Source organism: Equus przewalskii, chromosome 13, assembly GCF_037783145.1.
Source record: "Equus przewalskii isolate Varuska chromosome 13, EquPr2, whole genome shotgun sequence".
In the NCBI taxonomy this organism is placed as follows: domain Eukaryota; kingdom Metazoa; phylum Chordata; class Mammalia; order Perissodactyla; family Equidae; genus Equus; species Equus przewalskii.
Genome location: NC_091843.1, coordinates 27,317,437 through 27,330,534, shown reverse-complemented (window position 1 = coordinate 27,330,534; position 13,098 = coordinate 27,317,437). Strand labels below are relative to the sequence as shown.

At 45.5% G+C, this 13,098-nt stretch overlaps 1 long non-coding RNA gene across 1 annotated transcript in view; it reads left to right on the top strand.

Annotated features, from left to right (window-relative positions):
- The first annotated feature begins 2,137 nt into the window (after nt 1–2,137).
- LOC139075272 (uncharacterized) overlaps nt 2,138–13,098 on the top strand; it is a 59,764-nt gene continuing 48,803 nt past the window's right edge. The window contains exon 1 of the long non-coding RNA XR_011525496.1: nt 2,138–2,282. This is a non-coding gene — a long non-coding RNA (uncharacterized lncRNA). The remainder of the gene's footprint in view (nt 2,283–13,098) is intronic.

Here is a 13,098-nt window from a genome sequence, read left to right as displayed (position 1 = left end):
CTGGCAGAGGCCATGGGTGGTCAGGAAGCAGAGTTGAGCTGGGGGCTTCAGTGCTGCCTAACTTGGCCTGAAGCCATCAGTCGTGAAGTGCTGGAAGACACCCCCCACCACTCCTGGGAGCTGAGTGCAGCAGCCTGTGGCCTCTCCCCTCTCCTCTGCCCCTGAGGTCCCACCTCTCCTGGGACTTGCAAGAGACTGAAATGTTCTGCCTTCCAAGTCTGGAGCCAGAGCCCCAGAAAAAACCCAGAGCCTGTCTTGACTTGGTCTGATCTCGCCAACCACAACCATTAGGGGAGCGCAGACCTGGTCTAAAGGAGCCCTGAGCTGCTGTCTGAGAGAACACTTCAGCTCTGGCCTGGCTAAGACTGGGAAGGGCAGAGGAAGGGTGGGGGTGCGGTGGGGCAGACAGAGAGATAGAGAGCAAAGCGGCAAGAGAAGAGACAGAGGGACAGAGGGACACAGAGGGAAACATGGAGTCAGAGAGAGGTGCAGACACACGCACACACGCACGCACACCCACAAGCGCACGCACACCCACACAGAAAGATCCCTTAACGGCTATTTTTCTGAACCAGAACCCTGCTTCCTCAACTCTGCAGACACAGAAAAACCAATACGGCGGCAGAAAATCTCCCCACATTACTTATTGTTAATAAATATTTATTTGGTCTTTTCTAGGTTTCGACAACCTTAACTTTACTCAAACCAGCAAGCAGCCCTGAGGTGGGCAGCGCAGGGGTTATTTCCCTGAGGAGGGATGTGGGGCTCAGAGAGCTGCGGCAACTTGCTCCAGATCACACAGAAAGTTAAGGGTCAAGCTGGAATGAAAGAGCAAGACTCCTGACTCCCAGTGTAATGTGACTGTCCTGCAAACCACGCCCAGGAACAAAAGGGACCCTGAAGGTCGGGGGTTAGTTCGTTCTTTCCCTTCAATAAGTGAGCCCCTAAATTCTCTCTTTGACAAGGATGTGACAGTGACATTGTGTGTCTGAACTTGAGCAAGGCAGTGGACAAGCAGGTGTGTGCTATCCTTACGGTCGTATGTGATGGAAAACTGTGAGAGGGATCCAAGGACGGCTGGGTGGGTTGTAGCCAGTAGGAGATTGGTACCCAAAGGATCTTGGTGAATCAGTTTGCATGTAGAAGGATGCTGTGTCACATATTTTTATTACTAAAATTGAACGACTCGAGTTTCTATTCCACTTCTTCTGTGAATGATTCTTTTCCCAGCTTGGGGTCCTCGCTCCCAGGATAACTTTCAGAGCAGTTGCTTAGTCCAAACAGGCAGTTCTAGTTTCTGTCTCCCGACAGAGAAAAACCTGGAATCCTGACCATTAGGTATCCTGCAGTTGCTGGAACTGCCACATGAGGGCACTGTTCAAAGAGAGCAGCTTGGTTGCCTAGAGGCATAATGCTCTCCTTCCACATCTGCAGGAGCTTGGAAACAGAGTGTCAACAATACTGTAGTCCCAGCCCCAGGGGCAGTTCCTACCTGCTAAAGAAACCACTTTATTGATGGAGGCACATTCTACTGTTTTTTTTTTGGTAAGGAAGTTTGGCCCTGAGCTAACATCTGTGCCATCTTCCTCCATTTTGTATGTGAGTTGCTGCCACAGCGTGGCTCGAGGAGTGGTGTATGTCTGTGCCCGGGATCTGAACCCACAAACCCCAGGTCCCCGAAGCAGAGCACACAAACATAACCACCATGCCACCACATATTCTATTTGGCTGGTCTTGCAGGTGTTTCTCAGAGGGATTTGGGAAAGAGAAAAGATATTTCTCGCACACACTCCATGACACGTGGGCATGGACACCCAGTGGTACAGCTCTTTATTGCTTTATTCCCCAGGTATACCAACAATGTGCTAGGGTAGCTGGGTTGGGACCAGTTTCCAGGCTCAGCTGCAAACTGTCCCCAGAAGCAGCAGCCCCCAAGCACTCGCTCTCGTTGGGCTCACTAGTAGGTAGCTCTCAGTTTGGGACTGCACGGCATCCATTCCTCCCCTAAAAGCACCCAGTTTCACTAAGGAAAATTACCTCTCCCAGCTGTCTTGGGCAGGGGCAATTCTCGGCTCCTTCCTCCCACGGCTGGCCTGCTCCAGTTGAAGTCACGGATCCCTTCTCTACTTCCCCGGGTGAATCAGTGGGGAGCACATGATCTGAAATGCTCTTTCCTGGGACCTTGACTCTGGCAAGGACAAGGGAGTGGTTTCTGGCCATTCTTCTCGTGGCAATATCAGTTGTGAAACCATCCGTAGCCTCCTCACCTCTGTCTGGTAAAGGTAAGGACTGCTTTTTCTACTTCCTCTTTCTTGGTCCTGAGAGTCCTCTTAATTCCCACTGCCCCAAGCCTGCTCTCCCAGTCTTTCATCAATTGTGGGAGCCTCCACCAGCCTTCCCAAAGCAATCCCCTTCTCTTTAGTTTCTGGTGCTTGCCCCAGGAACCCTGTCTGATACAACCCCCAAGAATGAAGATCTCTCTCTCTCTCTCTCACTTTCAAGACTCACCCCAATCCCATCCTCAGGAGGCTAGTTTGGGTCCCCCAGAGCGAATCCCCACCTTGCCTCATATAAATCTTCATAGAACAAGCAAACAAACACAAAAGAATGTGCTCCCCAAATGCTGTCAGTGTTAGTGCAGGCTGGTGAGATTACTGGAGGGTTTCATTTTCTCCTTTTTGCACATGTTTATCCCCTGAAAAAACTTTTTCCTATGTCCGTACGCTCCATTTATAATTGAAAACAACAACATTTACGTGCGAGTTTGTTCAGTTGTAGTTAGAGAAACTGAAGCACTGAGAAAGTTCCCACAGGGCCTTTTTCATGCTGAAGGAGTGCGCCCCAGTCCCCGTGGGCGTCCTTGAGAAGGACACTCAGCGTTTTGGCGCTGCACTGCTAGCTGTTATCACCCCGCTGGTATGGGTGTATTTATTGACAGAGCCAAGCGCTGATATCCCATTGGCCTTGTTGTCTGCATGACTCAGGACAAGTCCTCGCCTCTCCTTGGCCCCCAGGTCTCCCCACATAAACAAAGAGGGGATGGGACCAAATGACCTCTAAGTTCTGCTGCTCAATTCTGGGGACTTTTTAAGGATCACTGTCTGGTGGAAGCATCCAGGATAGAAACTGGAATCCCACTCTCTGGATGGGAAGGGACAGACGGCACTTTCGATGTCCCACATAGGCAGCACTCTCTGAGCTGCACATGACAAAAACCCATCTCAAACTGGCTTGAGCAAAAAAGAGAATTTATTGGCTCATATAACTGAAACATTTAGGGCTAAAGTCAGGCCTGGCTGGATTCAGGGGATAAGGGGGTGTCACTGGGACCTGATCCCTCTTAGTCCCTTCGTCTTTCCTTTGTCTGCTTCATCCTCAGGCAGGTTCTTGTTTCCCAGCAGCCCCAGGCTCACATCTTGCCAGCCTAGCACCTCTTCCCAAGTGACCGAGACCCCACTCCCAATCAATCTGATCAGGATAAGGGAGGGGATGGGTCCCGTCCTTGGTGTTTTCAAAATGTTCCCCTAAGTGATTCTAATGGCGGCCAAGGTTGAGAGAAACACTGGGCTCCAAGGAACTCTTGCTCTCATCCCCTCCTGATTTGTGCAGTGAAGAAAAACGAGGATGTGGGCAGTCCCTCTGCGGTGAGTGGCGGTTCATTAAAGGAATGACTTGGGAGGTGGCAACTCAAGCCAAGCCAAATGAAGTAACCAAGTGGGGGACATGGATCCACCCAACTGCATGGAGTCTGCACCGGGAATTCCCTGGCCTATGAGAAAGTAATCTTTACACCCTCGCAGCTGATTCACCCAAGAGGAGGAGAACTAGAGAGAAAAAATAACAGGCACAGTTTATTGAGTGTTTACTGTATACCGGGCAATGTATTTGGCTCACTTAAACCTGGCGTTCCCCTGTGATGTAGGTAGTATTACCTGTCGAAGAGGGAGATGCGGAGGATCAAAGGGTGAAGTAGCTGGACATCAGTGGCTGAGCTGGCATTTGAATCAGTGCCATCTGATCGAAAACCAGGGCCCTTAAGCCCCACTCTATGCTGCCTTCTGGGAAAGCTCCTCGTCTCCTGTTCAGGGTAGAGGAGCTTGGGGAGGGGTTTAGAGCGAATCCTCCGATTCCACACGTTTTGAGGAAACAGCACTGGCCTGCAATGAGAACCTGGGCTGTACTCACAGCTCCACTCCTGCTTTGCCGTGTGACCTGGAGCAAGCCGCTCCCCTAGCTGGGGCCTCGGTCTCCTGATCTGTATAATGAGATGGCTCTAACAGACCCCTTAAGTTTTTTTTTTTTTTTTAATTAACGTTATGAAAGTTAACATCCTTGTGAAATTACAGTTGTACATCATTATTAGTCATGTTGTAGTTACACCACTTCACCCCTAGTGCCCTCCCCCCACCCCCCTTTCCCCTGGCAACCACCGATCAGTTCTCTTTGTCCATATGTTAACTACCACCTATGAGTGGAGTCATACAGAGTTTGTCTTTCTCTGTCTAGCTTATTTCACTCAACATAATACTCTCAAGGTCTATCCATGTTGTTGTGAATGGGACGACTTTGTCCTTTTTTATGGCTGAGTAGTATTCCATTGTATATATATACCACATCTTCTTTATCCAATCATCAGTTGCTGGGCACTTAGGTTGGTTCCATGACTTGGCTATTGTGAATAATGCTGCGATGAACATAGGGGTGCCTGGAACTTTTGGAATTGCTGATTTCAGGTTCTTAGGATAGATACCTAGTAGTGGGATGGCTGGGTCATAAGGTATTTCTATTCTTAACTTTTTGAGGAATCTCCATACTGTTTTCCACAGTGGTTGCACCAGTTTGCATTCCCACCAACAGTGTATGAGGGTTCCCTTTTCTCCACAGCCTCTCCAACATTTGTCACTCTTGGTTTTGGATATTTTTGCCATTCTAACAGGTATAAGGTGATATCTTAGTGTAGTTTTGATTTGCATTTCCCTGATGATTAGTGATGATGAGCATCTTTTCATGTGTCTATTGGCCATCCGTATATCTTCTTTGGAGAAATGTCTGTTCATGTCCCCTGCCCATTTTGTAATTGGGTTGTTTGATTTTTTATTGTTGAGTTGTGTGAGTTCTTTCTATATTATGGAGATTAACCCTTTGTCAGATAAATAACTTGTGAATATTTTTTCCCAATTAGTGGGCTGTTTTTTTGTTTCAATCCTGTTTTCCCTTGCCTTGAAGAAGCTCTTTAGTCTGATGAAGTCCCATTTGTTTATTCTTTCTATTGTTTCCCTCATGTGTGGGGTTATGGTGTCCGAAAAGATTCTTTTGAAGCTGATGTCAAAGAGCGTACCACCGATATTCTCTTCTAGAAGACTTATTGTTTCAGGCCTAATCTTTAGGTCTTTGATCCATTTTGAGTTTATTTTAGTAAATGGTGAAAAAGAATGGTTGATTTTCATTCTTTTACATGTGGCTGTCCAGTTTTCCCAGCACCATTTGTTGAAGAGACTTTCTTTCCTCCATTGTAGGCCCTCAGCTCCTTTGTCAAAGATTAGCTGTCCATAGATGTGTGGTTTTATTTCTGGGCTTTCAATTCTGTTCCCTTGATCTGTGCATCTGTTTTTGTACCAGTACCATGCTGTTTTGATTACTGTAGCTTTGTAGTATGTTTTGAAGTCAGGGATTGTGATGCCTCCAGCTTTGTTCTTCTTTAACAGGATTGCTTTAGCAATTCGGGGTCTTTTGTTGCCCCACATGAATTTTAGGATTCTTTGTTCAATTTCTGTAAAGAATGACATTGGAATTCTGATTGGGATAGCGTTGAACCTGTAGATTGCTTTAGGTGGTATGGACATTTTAACTATGTTTATTCTTCCAATCCACGTGCATGGAATGTCTTTCCATCTCTTTATGTCGTCGTCGATTTCTTTCAAGAAGGTCTTGTAGTTTTTGTTTTATAGATCTTTCACTTCCTTGGTTAAATTTATCCCAAGGTATTTTATTCTTTTTGTTGTGATTGTGAATGGGATTGAGTTCTTGAGATCTTTTTCTGTTAGTTCATTGTTAGCATATAGAAATGCTACTGATTTATGTATGTTGATTTTATACCCTGCAATTTTGCTGTAGCTGTTGATTGTTTCTAATAGTTTTTCTATGGATTCTTTGGGGTTTTCTATATATAAGATCATGTCGTCTGCAAACAGTGAGAGTTTTACTTCTTCGTTGCCTATTTGGATTCCTTTTATTTCTTTTTCCTGCCAAATAGCTCTGGCCAAAACCTCCAGTACTATGTTGAATAAGAGTGGTAAAAGTGGGCACCCTTGTCTTGTTCCTGTTCTGAGAGGGATGGGTTTCAGTTTTTGTCCATTGAGTATGATGTTGGCTGTGGGTTTGTCATATATGGCCTTTATTATGTTGAGCTACTTTCCTTCTATTTTATTGAGGGTTTTTATCATAAATGGATGTTGGATCTTGTCGAATGCTTTCTCTGCATCTATTGAGATGATCATGTGGTTTTTGTTTCTCGTTTTGTTAATGTAGTGAATCACGTTGATTGACTTGCGGATGTTGAACCATCCCTGTGTCCCTGGTATAAATCCCACTTGATGATGGTGTATAATCTTTTTGATGTATTGCTGTATTCGGTTTCCCAAAATTTTGTTGAGGATTTTTGCATCTATGTTCATCAGTGATATTGGCCTGTAGTTTTCCTTCTTTGTGTTGTCCTTGTCAGGTTTGGGGATCAGGGTGATGTTGGCTTCATAGAATGTATTAGGGAGTGCTCCATCTTCCTCTATTTTCTGGAATAGTTTGAGAAGGACAGGTATTAAATCCTCTTTGAATGTTTGGTAGAATTCTCCAGAGAAGCCGTCTGGTCCTGGACTCTTATTTTTGGGGAGGTTTTTGATTACTGTTTCTATTTCTTTACTTGTGATTGGTCTATTCAGATTCTCTATTTCTTCCTGATTCAGTTTGGTAGGTTGTATGAGTCTAGGAATTTATCCATTTCTTCTAGGTTGTTCAATTTGTTGGCATATAGTTTTTCATAGTATTCTCTTATGATCCTTTGTGTTTCTTTGGTATCTGTTGTGATTTCTCCTCTCTCGTTTCTAATTTTGTTTATTTGAGACTTCTCTCTCTTTTTTTTAGTGAGTCTGGCTAAGGGTTTGTTGATTTTGTTAATTTTTTCGAAGAATCAACTCTTTGTTTCATTGATCCTTTCTACTGTCTTTTTTGTTTCAATATCATTTATTTCTGCTCTAATTTTTATTATTTCCCTCCTTCTACTGACTTTGGGCTTTGTTTGTTCTTCTTTTTCTAATTCCATTAGGTGTCGTTTGAGGTTGTTTATGTAAGATTTTTCTTGCTTATTGAGGTGAGCCTGTATTGCAATGAATTTCCCTCTTAGGACTGCCTTTGCTGCGTCCCAAATCATTTGGCACGGTGTGTTTTCATTTTCATTTGTCTCCAGATAATATTTGATTACTTCAATTTCTTCAATAATCCATTGTTTGTTCAGTAGCATGTTGTTTAGTCTCCACATTTTTGGCCCTTTCCCAGCTTTATTCTTGTAGTTCATTTCTAGTTTCATAGCATTGTGATCAGAAAAGATGCTTGATATTATTTCAACCCTCTTGAACTTATTGATGCTTGCTTTGTTTCCCAAGATATGGTCTATCCTTGAGAATGTTCCATGTGCGCTTGAGAAGAATGTGTAACCTCCCTGCTGTTTTTGGATGAAGTGTCCTATATATATCTATTAGGTCCATCTGATTTTTTCAGGTCCATTCTGAATTTTTCATTTCATTCTATAATTTCCTTCTTGATTTTCTGTCTGGATGATCTGTCCATTGGTGTTAATGGGGTGTTGAGGTCCCTACTATTATTGTATTGCTGTTGATGTCTCCTTTTAGTTTTGTTAATAGTTTCTTTACAAATTTTGGTGCTCCTGTGTTATGTGCGTATATATTTATAAGTGGTATGTCATCTTGGTGGAGCATCCCTTTTATCATTATATACTGCCCCTCTTTGTCTTTCTTTATCTGTTTTGCTTTGAAGTCTACTTTGTCTGGTATAAGTATAGCAACACCTGCTTTCTTTTGTTCATTATTAGCTTGGAGTATTGTCTTCCATCTCTTCACTTTGAGTCTGTGTTTGTCTTTGGGGCTGAGGAGTGTTTCCTGGAGGCATCATATTGTTGGGTCTTGTTCTTTGATCCATCCTGCCACTCTGTGCCTTTTGATTGGAGAGTTCAATCCATTCACGTTTAGAGTGATTATTGAAATGTGGGGGCCTACTGTTGCCATTTTATCACTTGTTTTCTGGTTCTTTTGCATTTTGTCCTGATGGAGAGCTGTTACTTTGTGTTATTGTCCTTCTGCTTATCTCCTTTGTTCTGGATTTTGTAACCCCTTTCCTTTTCTTGATTTTTCAGGAATGAGGTTCTTCCTGAGCATTACTTGAAGAGGAGGTTTTGTGGCGATGAACTCCCTTAACTTTTGTTTATCTGGGAAAGTTTTTATTTCTCCATCATATTTGAAGGATATTTTCACTGGGTAGAGTATTCTTGGCTGCAGGTTTTTGTCCTTCAGAGTTTTGAATATTTCATTCCAATCTCTTCTAGCCTGTAAGGTCTCTCCTGAAAAATCTGCTGATAGCCTTATGGGGTTTCCTTTGTAAGTTATTTTCTTCTGTCTGGCTGCCCTTAGTATTTTCTCTTTGTCATTGACTTTTGCTAGTTTCACTACTATATGCCTTGGGGTTGGTCTTCTTGCGTTAATAAAGTTTGGAGATCTACTGGCTTCTGTCACATGAAGTTCCATCTCTCTTCCCAAGTTTGGAAAGTTCTCAGCTATTATTTCTTTGAACAGGCCTTCTGCCCCCTTCTCCTTCTCTTCTCCCTCTGGTATACCTATAATCCTTATGTTGCATCTCCTAATTGAGTCGGATAATTCTCGGAGAGTTTCTTCATTTCTCTTTAGTCTTAGTTCTCTCTCCTCCTCTGTCTGCAGCATTTCTATATTCCTATCCTCCAAACTGCTAATTCTGTCCTCCATATTTTCGACCCTACTGTTCAGAGAGTCCAGATTTTTCTTAATCTCCTCCATTGTGTTCTTCATCTCCAGAATTTCTAATTGGTTCTTCTTTATAGTATCAAGCTCTTTTGTGACATAGCTCCTGAACTTGTTGAGTTGTCTATCTGAATTCTCTTTTAACTCGTTGAGTTTTTTAATAATGGTAGTTTTGAAATCATCGTCATTTAGGTTATAGATTTCATTGTCTTTGGGATTGTTTTCTGGGTGTTTATCATTTTCCTTCTGTTCTGGAGATTTAATATATTTTTTCATACTACTTGATGGCGTGGATTTGTGCCTCTGCATAGAGATAGAGTTTAGTCGCTGCTTCCACTTGTTGCGACTGGTGTGTGTGGGGTCAGCTGTTTAGACTGCACCAACCAGGAACCCTGTCAGCTGTTACTGACTGGACCTGGTCCCCTCCTCGTGTCACAGTGGTCCTGTGGGGTCCCTCATCGGTTGTGGGGGCAATCACAAGGGGGCCTCAGGCTGCTGGTGCGTACTGCTGCAGCCCACTTAGACGCGCTCCCTCCTTGTTGTCTGCAGTGGTGTTGTGGGCCTTCCTATCAGCCAGGAGCAGGATCACCTATAATCGCCGCTTTGTCCCTAACAGAGCCCACAAGATCTCTCTTGTCCACTATAGGTCCCAGCAGAGCTATGAGTATCTTCTGCAGTCTGTCGTTAGCTCACCTAGCTGTGCTGCTTTTGCCCCAGGGCCTTCCCGCCTTGCGATCGCCAGTCGGGACCTCTCCACTAGTGCTGTGCAGAGGCTTTCACTGAGGCTGCTGTAGGAACCTGGAGTTCCCCCCTGGGCTATGTAGCCGTCTCACCGGAGCTCCGCTCTGCCCCTCTCCACTCTCACAGGATCTCTGGGAGCCCCTTGCCTCGTCTGGGACACGGCCAGAGTCCGTGGGCCTCGCAGTGGCTTGTAAGCTGCTGCCTTGTGGGGAATTCTGCTCTAGGGAGCTTCCTGGTGTTCCGAATGCTGGGCGGGGCCTCCCTGCCAATGGCGAGCAGAGGCCCTCCTTGCTGGGGGGTGCGGGACCCTGGAGCGTCCCCCCAGGCCGCAGAGCTGGGTGTTGGAGCTCCACCCAGTCCCCAAGCACGTCCACAGGAAGTCCATGCACCCCTGCACCGACCCATGTGCCGGAGACCATGAGCCCAGCAGCAGCTTGTGGTTTGGTGCTGTGCCAGGGAATCCGCTCACCAGGAGCTTCCCTTTGTCCTGGATTCTGGGCATGGCCTCCCTGCTAATGGCAAGCAGAGGTTTTCCCTGCCGGGGAGGTGCGGGACCCCGGCGCCTTCCCCCACGCCGCAGAGCCAGGTGCTGGAGCTCCAATCATGTCCCCAAGCATGTCTATGGGAAGTCCGTGTGCCCCCTGCACTGACCCGTGTGCCGGAGACCGTGAGCCCAGCGGCAGCTTGTTGTCTGGTGCTGTGCCGGGGATTCTGCCCACCGCGAGCTTCCCTTTGTCCTGGATTCTGGGCGTGGCCTCCTTGCTAATGGCGAGCAGAGGCTTTTCCTGCCGGGGAGGTGTGGGACCCCGGAGCCTTCCCCCACGCCGCAGAGCCAGGTGCTGGAGCTCCAACCGTGTCCCCAAGCACATCTACGGGAAGTCTGGGCACCTCCTGCACTGACCCGTGCGCCGGAGACCGTGAGCCCAGCGGCAGCTTGCGGTCTGGTGCCGTGCCGGGGATTCCGCCCACCGGGCCCCCTTAAGTTTTTTTCAATTCTGTTCGGATGATGTTATCAGAAAGTTTCCAGCAGAAGAACCTGCTTCCCAGGACCCTAGGACCTGTTTTGAAACACTCCTGGGTTCCAGCCTGACCAGGTGTTCAAGCCATTCTGCTGGTTACTAAAGAATTGCTCCCTAGGCCAGTCAAACATTCCTGATTTCTTCAAGGCTTAAAGGACAACACAGCTCAGACAGAAGCTCTAACATTCACAGTTAAATCTTGGAGAACGAAGATACGGGAGAGCTTGGTAGGGTCTCAGAACATATTTTTGTCATCTAGGTCTGGAAAAATCACAGCGCCTGGCTCCAACATTTATCGGTAGCTGCTGCGCTCCACTCTGTGCTGGCAGCCTGCAGACGCAGAGATAAAGGGACAGCACCCTAGCACCAAAGTGGAGGAGAGCCACGGGTTGGGATAGGGCTCTGTGGTCAACCTCACACAGATGAGGGAAATGCAAATGAACACCTCTGAAAGCCACCTCTGAAAGGGTTAATACCCAGGGCTGCCATGCGAGTAGCGAAGAGAGTGCTCTCGTGCGCTGTGAGGGGAACGTAAATTGGCAGAGCTTTTTCAGACAGTAATTTGTAATATCTTCAAAAATTTTAAATATGCATACCGCTTAATCCAGCAATTCCACCTCTAAGACTATCCTCAAGAAATGTTTGCTCTGCGCACAAGGAGGCAAAGCAAGAATGTTCATTGCTGTGTTGTTCACACTGGTAAAAAGTTTCAACAGCCTAGACGACCATCAGGGGAAAGAGCTGGCCTGGGCTCCAGCTGTGCCCTGGCAACCTATGTGGCATTTAACAAGTGCAAAGGAGACCTACATATAATCACATGGGGGAAAAGTCCAAGATGGAGACATGAACTAAAAAAACCTCAGAACAATATATTTGGTTAAAAACACACTTGCGCCACAATGAGATACTGCTTCATACTCCCTGGGATGGCTGCGATGAAAGAGACAGATAATGACACAGTTTGGTGAGGCTCTGGAGAAATTGGAAGCCTCAAGCATTGCTGGTGGGAATACAAAATGGTGCAGGCACTTTGGAAAACATTCTGGCATTTCCTCAAGTCATTAAACATAGAATTACTATATGACCCAGCAATTCCACTGCTGGATATATAACCAAAGAAGTGGAAACACATGTTCACACAATAACTCGCATGTGAATGTTCATAGCAGCATTATTCATAATGGCCAAAAAGTAGAAACAACCCAAATGTCCATGAGCTGATAAATGGATAAATAAAATGTGGTATAGCCATATAATCGAATAGTATTCTGCAATGAAAAGAAGTGAAGTACTAAGAATGTGCTACAGCCTGGATTAACCTTGAAAACCCCATGCTAAGTGGAAAAAGCCGGTCACAAAAGAGCACGTATTTTATGACTCCATAGAAATATCCAAAGGAGGAAAATCCACAGAGATAGAAAGTAGATTAGCGTTTACCTAGAACTAGGTGGGTATGGAAGACGGTGGGATGACAGCTACAGAGTATGGAGTTTATTTTGGGGTAATGACAATGTTCTAAAATTGATTGTGCCATTGTGTACACAGTTCTGTAAATATACTAAAAGTCATTGAATTGTACACTTAAAATAGCTGGTATGTGAATTATCTCAGTAAAGCTCAAAGTGCACACACACATAGATCTGTACAAGTTTTTTCAACAAAACAGTTTGTAATAGCAAAAGGAAATAACCTGAATACCCATCCCTAAGTGATTGGCTAAGGAAACTAAGGCAACTGTATTATCATGGAACAAAATGTAATACTGTGCCAAAGGTAAAAATGAGAAAGCTCTGCGTGAAATGATGTGGCATGATCTCTAAGACGTACCACAAAGTGAGAAAATCAAAGTACAGAACAACAGGTATAGCGTGCTCCCTTCAGGTGTAAAAAGAGGAGAAAAATTATTCACGCATGCTTGTTTTGTTTTGTTTTTGTTTTTTTGGAGAGGAAGATTGGCCCTGAGCTAACATCTGTTGCCAATCTTCTTTTTTGCTGGAGGAAGATTGGCCCTGAGCTAACATCGGGGCCAATCTTCCTCTATTTTGTATGTGGGATGCCGCCACAGCATAGCTTGATGAGCGGTATGTAGGTCTGAGCCCAGGATCCGGGCTTGCAAACCCAAGGCCACCAAAGCAGAGCATGAGAACTTAACCACTAGTCCACTGGCTGGCCCTGTGGATGCCTGTTTTCTTGTACATAGACCAGGGTCAGCAAATTACAGTCCATGAGCCCGCTCCAGCCTGCTGCCTGTCTTGGTACAGCCAGCGAGCTAGGAATAG